Genomic DNA, 13,614 nt, shown 5'->3' with positions numbered 1-13,614 from the left:
ACTGGCCCCCATATAACGCTCCATACAGGATACTGGTCCCCTTATAAAACTCCATACAGGATACTGGCCCCATATAACGCTCCATACAGGATACCGGTCCCCTTATAATGCTCCATACAGGATACCGGTCCCCTTATAACGCTCCATACAGGATACTGGCCCCCATATAATGCTGCATGCAGGCTGTTACCCCCCACATAATGCCCCATACAGGCTGTCCCCCCCTTATAATGCTCCATGCAGGCTGTTACCCCCCACATAATGCCCCATACAGCCCCCCCCCTTTTAATGCTCCATGCAGGCTGTTACCCCCCACATAATGCCCCATACAGGCTGCCCCCCCTTATACTGCTCCATGCAGGCTGTTCCCCCCCACATAATGCACTATGCAGGCAGCCCCCCCCCCCTTTATAATGCACCATGCAGGCTGTTCCCCACCTTATAATGCCCCATGCAGGATGTCACCCCCCCTCTATATAATGCCCCATGCAGGATGCCCCCCCCCTCTTTATAATGCCCCATGCAGGATGTCCCCCCCCCTCTTTATAATGCCCCATGCAGGATGCCCCCCCCTTCTCTTTATACTGCCCCATGCCTCCATACATTAAAAAAAAAAAATCAAATACTCACATACCTTCTCCTCACCTGCTACCTGCTGCCCGCTGCCCGCTGCTCGGGTCTGAACTCCAGCGTTGTCGGTGTCTTCCCGCTCAGCGCTCCCTGTGACGGCTCAGGGGAGGGCGCGGTGAAAAGATGTCACCGCGCCCTCTGACCTGAGACATCACAGGGAGCTCAGAGCAGGAAGACAGCGGATCTGCGGAGGCACGGGGAGAGGTAAGTATCCAGCTGCCGGGGCCCTGAGCAAGCGGCGGAGAAGGGCGGGCGCTGACACCGCTCTCCACCGCCCATAGCCCAGCGCGGTGCGCGACCGCCAGTGGGCCCCTCTGCCAGCTCAGGGCCCCGGCATTTGCCCGGGTGCGCCGGGTGCTGACGCCGGCCCTGGTTGGAGATCAGCACCAATTTTCCGTAGGATGTTCATGTGGGGGTTGTATGTGACCACAAGAGGTACCCTGTTGTTGTCCTCCCTTTGTCTGTAATCCAGGAGGCTACTTCTTGGTATCCTTGTAGCTCTGCGGACCTGTTCATCTATTACCAGTGGATGGTATCCTTGTTGTAGGAATGTGCTCCTCAGTGATAATAGCTGCAGTTTTCTGTCCTTGCTGTCTGAACAGATTCGAATGTACCTCAGAGCTTGACTGTAGATGATGGATTTTTTTGTGTGTCTTGGATGAAAGCTGTTCCATCTAAGATATGCTGGACGTCCTGTGGGCTTATGGTAAATTGATGTTTGTATGGTGTTGTCTTTGATGTATATGGTCATGTCCAGAAAATGTATTTGGAATTTTGAGAAGTTGAGGGTGAGCTTGATGGTTGGGTGGAACCTGTTGAAGTTATCGTGGTGAGCAGATCATCTTTTGAGCCTGTCCAGACTATTAGCAGATCATCAATGTAGCGGAAGTATGCTAGGGGTTTAATAGAGCAAGTTGACAAAAACTCCTCCTCTAGTTTAGCCAAAAATAGGTTAGCATATTGTGGGGACATTTTGCTTCCCGTACTTATTTATAAAAATCCTGTTTACTCTATTGGGCATAAATGAACTCAAGGGGTTAATGTAGAGATATCACTCTGTATTTAGCTCCGCCCCTCTGAAGTAATTGTATACCTGGTTAAATGTATATAAGGATCATTTGTTTGCTGCTTGTCACACCTGATGAAGGTGGCCTTGTCCACCGAAATGCGTTGTGTGTATTAATAAATCAGTCATTTTAATTAATTTTTGCCCTGTTATTGGCGCTCTAATACCGCTATTCACATTCACTGATTGTCTTTCTCCCCCTGCTGGGGTGCAGTAGAGCTGCCTTTATTTACTTGGTCAACCACCTGTGGGATGAATTTAACTAAGAGTTACTAGCCTGGTTTCCAAGCTGCGCTGCCCTAACCCCTCTGGAACACTGCCGTGAGTGTTGGTGAAGCTGGGCGTCCATCTCGGCGGTATGTGCAACTAACCTGATCACGTCACACACCACCGTGAGATCAGGATCTGTGAACGCCGCTGCAAGCAGATGACAGCCACCAACAGAGCAGAGCTTGTGGAGCTTTACACTGGGGTTGTGCAGAGGTGCACAACTCCATAAGGTTAGTAGCCATCCCCACACCCCTCTACAAATTGCATTACTGAGTCACCCATTGCGCCCCGTTCTCTCCTTTTTTTACATACTGAGTCTGCTATTGCTGGGGGCTTAGCCTCAAGATCAGGAGCTGCACATTGGGCGACCCAGATTATTCAACACATCGGGAGACGGAAAACTTTGCAAAATCGCCATCAGATAAGAACTGTGTTTAAGACTATAAAATCTAATTTGCTGGATCATTATGAACTTTTATATGATCAATAGGGAGAAATTTAGATTATCTTTGATCAATACAGCCCTTAGTAAAGACTCCATTAACAAAGATGGAGACAGATGCATATATAAGAATCCAACTATGCTGAATGATACAGATAAAAAAAGGTTACGTGGACTGTTTTTGGACTTAGAAAATAATAGCAAAATAGAAATAACTAATCACATAGACACGATGTTTTTGGAACATTACATTAAGGATAACACAATACCCAAGGGATTGAAAATGAATCTTAATTCATCCTTTCCTCAGGATATTGCTTTTACTGAAAGATGGGACAGGTGTATTTCTGATTGCTCGACAACACTGATCAGATTGTTGATTGATAAAAGGAATATTCTGGCTATGCATGCTTTAGAAACAATAACTAAAATTAAAGGGGATTTGGAGTTCTTTACCTCATCTATGGAATATTATGCCATGGATAATGAGGTAAAACTAAGATTGGCTAAATTTGAAAATGATTTAATAAATAAAAAAGCAAAAAAATATGAAAGAGATATAAAAGACTCTAAAAAAGAAAAAATTCAATCACTACCTCAAATTTCACCTGTTTCCGTCATCTCTATGCAGAGAACAACTAGGAACAATCCATCATCCCCTATTCCAAGTAATGATACTGATAACCATACAAAACATGTGAATAATTCCCAACAACTATTTTTTATGAATAAAAAACAACAAGCAATATATGAGACCCATAGGAAGAAGTTATCCATTAACAATAATTACATGAAAAATACTGGATCTAATTCTAATTTGGAAAAAAATAATGAACTTATAATAGAGGGAATGTGTATGGAAATTACTCCTCCCTCCATATTGATTGCTGATCCACCTATTTTATCCACACAAGCAGCAGATGTAGAATTTATTGCTAATCCGCCTATTATTTCCACACAAGTAGCAGATATAGATGAATTGAACTTCACATTACATATTAATACACAGGAGATATGCCACAGTGAATCTAATAATTCAGAGCTTTCTAGTGCAATCAGGGGTGGATTAAGAGTAGCAAGGGCCCCTGGCAGTTTAGAAGGTGCGCCCCCCCCCCCACACACACACAGACACACACACACACACCTGATGTATCACATGTCACATGATCCCCTGTGATAGAAATTAATTTGGCACAATATTAATTATAATATTTTTTTTTAGGCTGTGTGCCCACTATGCGCTTTTTAAGCATTTCCGCAGCGGCAATTCCGCTGCAGAAACGCTTAAAAAACGCTTGGTAGAAGGTATGCCATGTTCCCCAATGATAATCTGCATGTGCTGTGAACATGCTGCAGAAATTTCCGCTGCGGATTATCATTGTGGAAAAATCCGCAGCATTACCAATTATTTTGCAGAAGCTCGGCGTTTTCGCCGCCATTGACTCGCATTGGAACGCATGGATTCCGCATCACTGCATCTGTACATGCTGATTCCATGTGTTTCAATGTGCGGATGGTACCCGGGTCTGGAGAAGAGGAGACTCTCCTCCAGACCCAGGTACCATAGTACCTGTAAAAAAAAAAAGAATAAAATAAAAAATAAATATCATACTTACCTTCTGATGGCCCCCGGTGTCTTTATCCGATGCATCCTGGCTTGCCGGCAGCTCACGATGGTCTGAAAAGGACCTGCCGTGATGTCATTTAGTCATGTGACGGGTCACGCGACCGCTGACGTTGGCAGGACATCAGAAGGTAATTATATATTTATTTTTACCATTCTTTTACGGTCACACTATATAAATCCATGCCGGTTGCTTGGATTTATACACTGTGTTCCAAATTATTATGCAAATAATATTTTCTCAGATTTTCCCAAATTACCTATATGAATTGCAGTCATTGTAATTTTCCAGTCAAATAACTATTAGAGTACAATTGAAAGGTTTTTGTACAAATTGCCTATGATAACAGTATATTTTAAAAAAAATAAAAAACTCAAACTGCACTCAAAATGCATGTTCCAAATTATTATGCACAGCAGAGTTTTCAACCTTTTCATTTTAATAAAGAACAAAAAAATGGTCATTTTTGAAATTATAAGCATTAGCAGGTTATTACAAACTGAAATCAAACAGTTTTCAACTCCAAACTTTATTCTAGGTGATGATACATTTGCACATAGGACCCCTTGTTCGAAAGGAGCATCTGAACTCTCTCGTCCATTGAATTTGTCAGGTTTTGGATGGTTTCTGCTTTAATTGTTTTGCATGAGGACAGAATACCCTCCCAGAGCTGTTGCTTAGATGTGAACTGCCTCCCGCCATCATAGACACTCCTTTTGATGATGCTCCAGAGGTTCTCAATGGGGTTGAGGTCAGGGGAGCATGGGTGCCACACCATAAGTTTGTCCCCTTTTAAGCCCATAGCAGCCAGAGATGCAGATGTGTTATGTGCAGCATGAGACGGGGCATTATCATGCATGAAAATGATCTTGCTGCGGAATGCACGGTTCTTCTTCTTGAACCATGGAAGGAAGTGCTGTTTGAGAAACTCAACATACATTATGGAGTTCATCTTTACCCCTTCAGGGATCCTAAAAGGGCCGACAATCTCTCTCCCCATGATTCCAGCCCAAAACATTACTCCACCTCCTCCTTGTTAGCACCGTAGCCGTGTTTGCATGGGGTGTCCATCAACCAGCCATCCTCCACTCCATCCATCTGGACCATCGAGATCATTTCATGCATGATAATGCCCCGTCTCATGCTGCACATAACAAGCTCTGGGAGGGTATTCTGTCCTCATGCAAAACAATTAAAGCAGAAACCATCCAAAACCTGACAAATTCAATGGACGAGAGAGTTCAGAAGCTCCTTGAGAACAAGGGGTCCTATGTGCAAATGTACGACATCACCTAGAATAAAGTTTGGAGTTGAAGACTGTTTGATTTCAGTTTGTAATAACCTGCTAATGCTTATAATTTCTAAAATGACCATTTTTTTGTTCTTTATTAAAATGAAAAGGTTGAAAACTCTGCTGTGCATAATAATTTGGAACATGCATTTTGAGTGCAGTTTGAGTTTTTTATTTTTTAAAAAATATACTGTTATCATAGGCAGTTTGTACAAAAACCTTTCAATTGTACTCTAATAGTTATTTGACTGGAAAATTACAATGACTGCAATTCATATAGGTAATTTGGGAAAATCTGAGAAAATATTATTTGCATAATAATTTGGAACACAGTGTATAGTGTGACCAAGTTGTCAAGCACTTTCCAAGTGATGCTAAAATCGCTTGGAAAAGCTCTTGATAACTCGCATGCAGAAATGCATGTGAAGAACGCTTCACATCCGCTTGTGCCTGGCAGGAAAAACGCATGTACAATCCGCATGCGTTTTTTTCTGCCAGGGAGATGCAGAAGAGCTCAAAAAAAATCCGGAGCATTTCTGCATCGTGGGCACAGAGCCTTACATTAATTGTATGACTCAATATTGAGCACACGTAGCCATCTATAAACGGTGGGAGGCCACACGTAGCCATCTATACACAGCGGGAGGCCGCACGTAGCCATCTATACACAGCAGGAGGCCGCACGTAGCCATCTGTACACCGCGGGAGGCCGCACGACGCCATCAATACACAGCGGGAGGCCGCACGTAGCCATCTATACACAGCAGGTGGCCGCACGGCGCCCCCCCCAGAGACAGCGGGAGGCCGCACGCAGTCACGCACACACAAACATATACAGACATATACATACACGCATAAACACATTTGAAGCACAAAAATACATATAAACAGACATCACACAATATCTGCCTACACACACACACACTCACTCACTCACTCACTCACACATACACACACTCACTCTCACACATACTCACTCTCACACACAGATACACACAGACTCACCATTCCCCGGCTCCTGTTCCTCTCCGGGGCAGCACTGCAGGCCCGACGCGCACTGCGCGACGTCACAGCTATGAGAGACGGCCGCGCGCAGGGCAGTGTCTCCTAGCAGTGACGCGGCCGGGCCAGCACAGGGAAGTTAACAGCTGCAGTGCTGGCCCGGCCGGAGAAGAAGCAGCGTCCTTGCGCCGCTGCTGGGGAAGCGGTCCGGGGGCCCCCCGCCACTGTCTGCCAGTATGCGCCGCACATATAATGAGGGCAATCTGGCCATAGACACCCCAGAGCCCCGGGCCCCCTGGAGGCCCGAGACCCCGGGCGGTAGCCCGGATTGCCCTCATTATAATCCGCCTATGGGTGTATGGCTCCTGGCATACTGAATTTACACATCTGTACAATTAAGATTAAAAGCTGTGTCGTCACAAATATCATGAACATGAGGAATATGAAATACAGATAAATGTAAAAATTTATAGGCATTAATAATAGGCATTTAAAAAAAAAATTCCTGCCTCCTCCATCTCCTAAACAGCCGACCATCACTCACCCACTATTTTCTCTTAACCCAAGACAGCACCATGATCTACTGCTATTGTGGGCTACAGGAAAAGCAGTCACCGGTTACAAATGCCTATGACAGTGAGGAAGTGCAGGTGTTTTTGCACTTCTGCTTACTACCAGTGTCTCAGAATCATCTGCAGGAGTTCCTGCTAGTAGTTCTTAGACCCATAGCCAAAAAAACGCAAAGTACCTGATAACCCCTTTAAAACATACGTCCTACACTTGAAAAATCACTGCAAAGTGCAGGGAACTAGGTGTCTCCCTTCTGTCACACTTGTTCTCTACTGCCTGTTGTCAAGTCTAATCCATATCTAGCAGCAGAGATGCCAAGACAGATTACAAGAAGTGGGTGGGTCTTTTTTTTCCCTGCTTCTGTCTCCTATCTGTCAAACTGCTTAAGATATAAAAGAGGGGCAAGTTGAAGGTGGACAATGGCAGGTGCAGATGCAATGCACACTAAGAAGTGAGAGGTAAAGGAAGATCCTGCACATATAGTGCTAGCATAATGCTGATGAAAATGAACCGCCTACCTAAAAAAGAGGGAATGGCAAGATATTAGACTGGGTTTTTACTTGTCAGGGAGCAAGACCATGCTTTTGTGTAGGTTTTCAATAAAAGCACAAGTATGGCTAAATCAATGGCCAGCTCACATCTTATTTCTCATTGGTCATAGCAGTACTGTCATGACCTTGAGAACCAGTTACAGGTAAAATAAAATAACTGCCATTAAAAAAAAATAGCCGGCCAACTCACACCTTATTCCCCATAGTTTGTGACAGTAGTGTCATGAACATGAGGAATATGAAGTACTGGTAAATGTAAAAATTTTCATAGGCATGAAAAAAAAATTCTGGCCTCCTCCATCCCCTAAATAACCGGCCAGCACTCACCCAGTTATTTTCATTTAACCCAAGACAGCACCATGTCGGGCTGCTATTGTGGGCTGTAGGAAAAAAACAGTCACCGGTTACCAAATGCCTATGACAGTGAGGAAGTGCAGGTGTTTTTGCACTTCTACTTACCGCCAGTGTATCAGAATTGTCTGCGGGAGTTCCCGTTGGTAGTTCTTAAATCCATAGTCAAAAAAACGCAAAGTACCTGATAACCATTTTAAAATTTATGTCCTGAAAGATCACTGCAAAGTGTGGGGAATTAGGTGTCTCCCTTCTGTCTAACTTGTTGCCTACTGCCTGTTGTCAAATCTAATCCATACCTAACAGCAGAGATGCCAAGATGGATTACAAGAAAGTGGGGTGGGTCTTTTTTCTCTTCTTCTGGTCTCCTATCTGTCAAACTGCTTAAGGTATAAAAGAGGGGCAAATTGAAGGTCGACAATGGCAGATGCAATGCACACTAAGAGGTGAGGGGGCAAGGAGGTTCCTGCACATATAGTGCTAGCAGAATGCTGATGAAAATGAACCGCCTACCCACAAAAGAGCGAATGGCAAGATATTAGACTGGTAGATATGCCAAAAGTAGATTTAACTTGTTGCCTACTGCATGTTGTCAAGTCCAATCCATATCTAGCAGCAGAGATGCCAAGACAGATTACAAGAAGTGGGGTAGGTCTTTTTTCTATTCTTCTGGTCTCCTATCTGTCAAACTGCTTAAGGTATAAAAGAAGGGCAAATTGAAGGTCGACAATGGCAGGTGCAGATGCAATGCACACTAAGAAGTGAGGGGGCAAGGGGGTTCCTGCACATATAGTGCTAGCAGCATGCTGGTTAAAATGAGCCACCTACCCAAAAAACAATGAATGGTAAGATATTAGACTGGTAGATATGCCAAAAAGTAGTTTTAACTTGTTGTCACAGAGCAAGACCATGCTTTTGTGTAGGTTTTCAATAAAAGCACATCTATGGCTAAATCGATGGCCAAGTCACATCTTATTTCTCATTGGTCATAGCAGTACTGTCATGACCTTGAGAACCCATTACAGGTAAAATACAATAATTGGCATAAAGAAAAAAAAAAAAAAAAAAAATCCGGCCTCCTTCCACCCCTTAATAGCCGGCCAACTCACACCTTATTCCCCATAGCTCGTGACAGTAGTGTCATGAACATGAGGAATATAAAATACCGGTATATGTAAAAATTGTCATAGGCATTAAAAAAAAAAAATTCCGGCCTCCTCCGTCCCCTAAATAGCCGGCCAGCACTCACCGAGTTATTTTCTCTTAACCCATAACAGCACCATGATCTGCTGCTATTGTGGGCTACAGGAAAACCAGTCACCGGTTACAAATGCCTATGACAGTGAGGAAGTGCAGGTGTTCTTGCACTTCTACTTACCACCAGTTTGTCGTCTGGCTTCTCCATCTTCGCAGGTCCATTGTTAGTCTTCTTCCCAGCCGGGATATTTCTCAAGGTCATGGATGAATACAGGAGAAATCTTTGTGCCGAGAATTTCTTCAGCCAGTGGCAATCACAAGGATCCATTCTTCGTTCTTCATAATGGGTGTTCCTCATGAATCCAGATGGTCTTCATGTTCTTCTGGAGATCTTCTTCCAGAACTCAGGAGGGCATCTTGATCTGATGACAATTGAGCTGGTGTTTAGGGGTTTTCTAGGTGACGAATGAAAACCCTCTAAAAGCGGCCTGTCTGTTTGGGGGTATTGATGAATTTCTGGCCTCTTCTGCCTCAATTTCGTCCAGCCTGAATGTTTCTGGTTTACAATGAGGTTTAGATGGCTAGAAGAAAACAGCAGAAAATAATTATGTAATGATGATCATTATTTATTATATTATATACTATAAAAAAATTTAATTCAGAACTGGGCCGAAGTTGACTCCATTTACTTACTACAGGGATGTGTGGTGGGGGCATCCGAAGGGCTTCCACAGAGACCCAGTCAACGTGCTGGAAAAAATGATGACCTCTGATGTTTTTCTTGACTCCTAAGCGCCTGGCAGGATCTTTCTGGAGAAGCTAAAAAAAAGAGTAATATTTGTAAGATTTAGGATGCAACCAGTGCTGCGGATAATGCCTGGAACTAGCAAATGTTTTTCCTGTACTTGTGTAGTGTGGCATTACATCTTATACCAATAACTCACTGACCTTCTTAATGATGTTCTTCGCGCCGGAGTGCGTTTCATCAAATAGTGCACGATGGTATTTGCACTCACCGGTAATCATTTCGTTTAAGATGACACCAAACGCATACCAGTCCACTCCGGCGCCATACTTCTCCCCAGCCAGCATCTGCCATAAAGGAGGGAACAGTTACTAAAAAGGTCAAAACCTTCTACATGTTTTATGTCATTAGAGTAATGCTCAGTGCACCCAGAAAAACTACAGGGAACTTCAGCCTGGAGCAGAATCATTAATGCACCAGATATGCAGTAGTAGAGAAGTCTTCTGCTCACCTCAGGAGCCATATATTCTTTGGTCCCAGCACGTTTGGTGGCTGTGCGCTCTCCAAAGATGTTCTCAAGAGCGAGACCGAAATCCGTGATTTTAATATGGCCCGTTTCAGCCACCAGGATGTTCTCGGGCTTGAGGTCTCTAAAATATAAGAAAGAACATAAGATAATAATTTGCTGTTCATTATGTAATAAGATATGTAAATATTCTGCTCCATTGTGATAGTTAGAGACGTTACATGACGAGTAATTACCTGTGTACGATGCCCTTAGTATGGAGAAACTGGATGCCACACACGAGCTCAGCGGCATAGAATCTGGCACAAGAGAAAATGACTAAATGTAACATGTGGTGGAGGTGACAGGAGGCTCTTACACTAGTAGTAGAACTTATACTATCAGTCTATAGACTTATAGGTGAAATGCTGTATATCACACATAACCATAGATTTACAGGAGATAATTGTCAGACTGTGAGGTCCCCATCCATCAGCATGCTCCATTCCCATTTTTCCTCACCAGCATGTCTACAATTGGTCATGTGCACTGCCACCCATGATAATTATGGTGGGACATATGGAAATAGCCATGCGCTGTTCAATCATCTCCCACAGGGTTGTATGGAGACACAGCATGCATGTTTGATAACCATTCCATACATCTCCTCACCGCGGACATGATAATGTGGAGGAACTGCTCATTGATGGACCAGCTTTGGACAGAAGAGTAATTGACAGTCTTATGGATAGGTGATAATGTGATACGTGACATTAGTGGGAGAGCCCTTCAGTGATAATGGACACCATGTATAATTAACTGAGATGATAATGGTTATTTCTAATACAAATGTAACTAAATGACTGTATGTCAGAATGTATGTTCAACTAACCCTGTAACCTGTCCAGTGTCATTTACTAATAATGCAGATCAGGGTTTTAGATAACATTTTACCTTGTACTGGGGATGTCAAGCAGCCCCTTCGCATCTAAGAAATCAAAGAAGTCCCCGCAGCTCATGTATTCCAGCCCAAGAAGAACAAGCATCTGTTACATAGAAGAAACAAGTGGAGAGAAGACAGAGTTACCAAATCCTGACAACATCTACATATAGACTCGCCATAAAATACCATGACAGGTGGCATATACAGGTGCATCTCACTAAATTAGAATATCATCAAAAAGTTAATTTCTTCAATACAAAAAGTGAAACTCATATATTATATAGAGTCATTACAAACAGAGTGATCTCTTTCAAGTGTTTATTTCTGTTAATGTTGATGATTATGGCTTACAGCCAATGAAAACACAAAAGTCATTATCTCAGTAAATTAGAATACTTTATAACAACAGCCTGAAAAATGTTTTTAAAATCCGAAATGTTGGCCTACTGAAATGTATGTTCAGTAAATGCACTCAATACTTGGTCGGGGCTCCTTTTCCATCAATTACTGCATCAATGCGGCGTGGCATGAAGGTGATCAGCCTGTGGCACTGCTGAGGTGTTATGGAAGCCCAGGTTGCTTTGATAGCAGCCTTCAGCTCGTCTGCATTGTTGGGTCTGGTGTCTCTCATCTTCCTCTTGACAATACTCCATAGATTCTCTATGGGGTTAAAGTCAAGTGAGTTTGCTGGCCAATCAAGCACAGTGATACTGTTGTTTTTAAACCAGGTATTGGTACTTTTGGCAGTGTGGACAGGTGCCAAGTCCTGCTGGAGAATGAAATTTACATCTCTAAAAAGCTTGTCGGCAGAGGGAAGCATGAAGTGCTCTAAAATTTCCTGGTAGACGGCTGCGCTGAATTTGGTCTTGATAAAACACAGTAGAGCTACACCAGCAGATGACATGGCTCCCCAAACCATCACTGATTGTGGAAACTTAACACTAGACCTCAAGCAGCTTGGATTGTGTGCTTCTCCACTCTTCCTCCAGACTCTGGGACCTTGATTTCCAAATGAAAACTGGAACTCTGGGACCTTGTGGATTGTGTCAATGACTGCCTTCTGGACATCAGTCAGGTCAGCAGTCTTCCCCATGATTGTGGAGCCTACTGAAACAGACTAAGGGACCTTTTTAAATGCTTAGGAAGCCTTTGCAGGTATTTTTTGACAATTATTTTAATTTACTGAGATAATGACTTTTGTGTCTTCATTGGCTGTAAGACATAATCATCAACATTAACAGAAGTAAACATTTGAAATAGATCACTCTGTTTGTAATGGCTCTATATAATATATGAGTTTCACTTTTTGTATTGAAGAACTGAAATAAATAAACTTTTTGATGATATTCTAATTTAGTGAGATGCACCTGTATATATGTATCTAGTCTTCCCTAGAAGTTTTCCACACCAATGTATAAATTATGAGGAATATGGAGGTACAATGCATTAAAGGACCCATAAACTTCTATGGATTCCTTATTATGGATCCATATAAACTGGAGCCATTGTACCGCACTGTACATGAGGTTTTGCTGTATATAAGGCAGTTACTGTATACACAGGGGTTGAGTTTGTGTTATGTATGGTCATAGCTAGGCTTTCCTTCACCTGAGGAGTCGCTCCCCTGCCCTAGTTCTGTAGCGAAATAGCCAGACAACTACAAATTTACAAATTGGCTTGTAGGCACATTTTTAATCTGCCAGTACCAGGGGCAAATTTCCCAGTAGCTCCCCAGCTATACTTCTTAATATAGGGACATTTCAGAAAGCAGCCATCGCTGTACCTTGGTCTGGAATGCGAAGTCTGCGTGGACAAGGAAGGGGCTCCCAGTTGCCAGCTGTAAAACTCGGCGCTCCACCATCACATATTCCTCATTGCCAGAGGCGAGCAGGGATCTCTTGCTGATGATCTTAACAGCATACTTCTGATGGTTAGAAGCATCCTCTGCCAGCACTACCTTCCCAAAACCTCCCTGCCCGAGCATGTGATGGAAAACCAATCTCTCTCTGATGTTGGGTGAGATTGTGCTCCTAGAGCAGGTTGGCCGAGCAATGTGTCCTATCGGGGAAAATGAGAAGATGCTTAACATTTACTGAACTCTGTTGACACTGACTAGATAGATGCTAACAAAGCTGATCTGCAGGATTGAGGATTTGCAGAATCTCTTTTTGGAAGTTTGCACTCTGTACTATGGTATTTTTTGTGAAATGGTTGTATTTTACCTTATCCTCCTGAATTTACGTAAAATTACATTTATATCACAGAATCGATGCAATATCAAATCCATAGAAATCACTAGTTTTTTACTCCCTAGCCCTGACCCTAAGGGCTCATACCCATATGTGTAAAAAAAACGTGATGTGGTGGTAGTAAGTTGGGTTATAGGGCTGGGGTTGATGTCAGCTTATAATGCCAGCTGACATCAC

Source organism: Phyllobates terribilis, unplaced genomic scaffold, assembly GCF_046119375.1.
Source record: "Phyllobates terribilis strain yellow unplaced genomic scaffold, ASM4611937v1 Scaffold_5__5_contigs__length_657084704, whole genome shotgun sequence".
Taxonomy (NCBI): domain Eukaryota; kingdom Metazoa; phylum Chordata; class Amphibia; order Anura; family Dendrobatidae; genus Phyllobates; species Phyllobates terribilis.
This window is presented reverse-complemented; position numbering follows the sequence as displayed.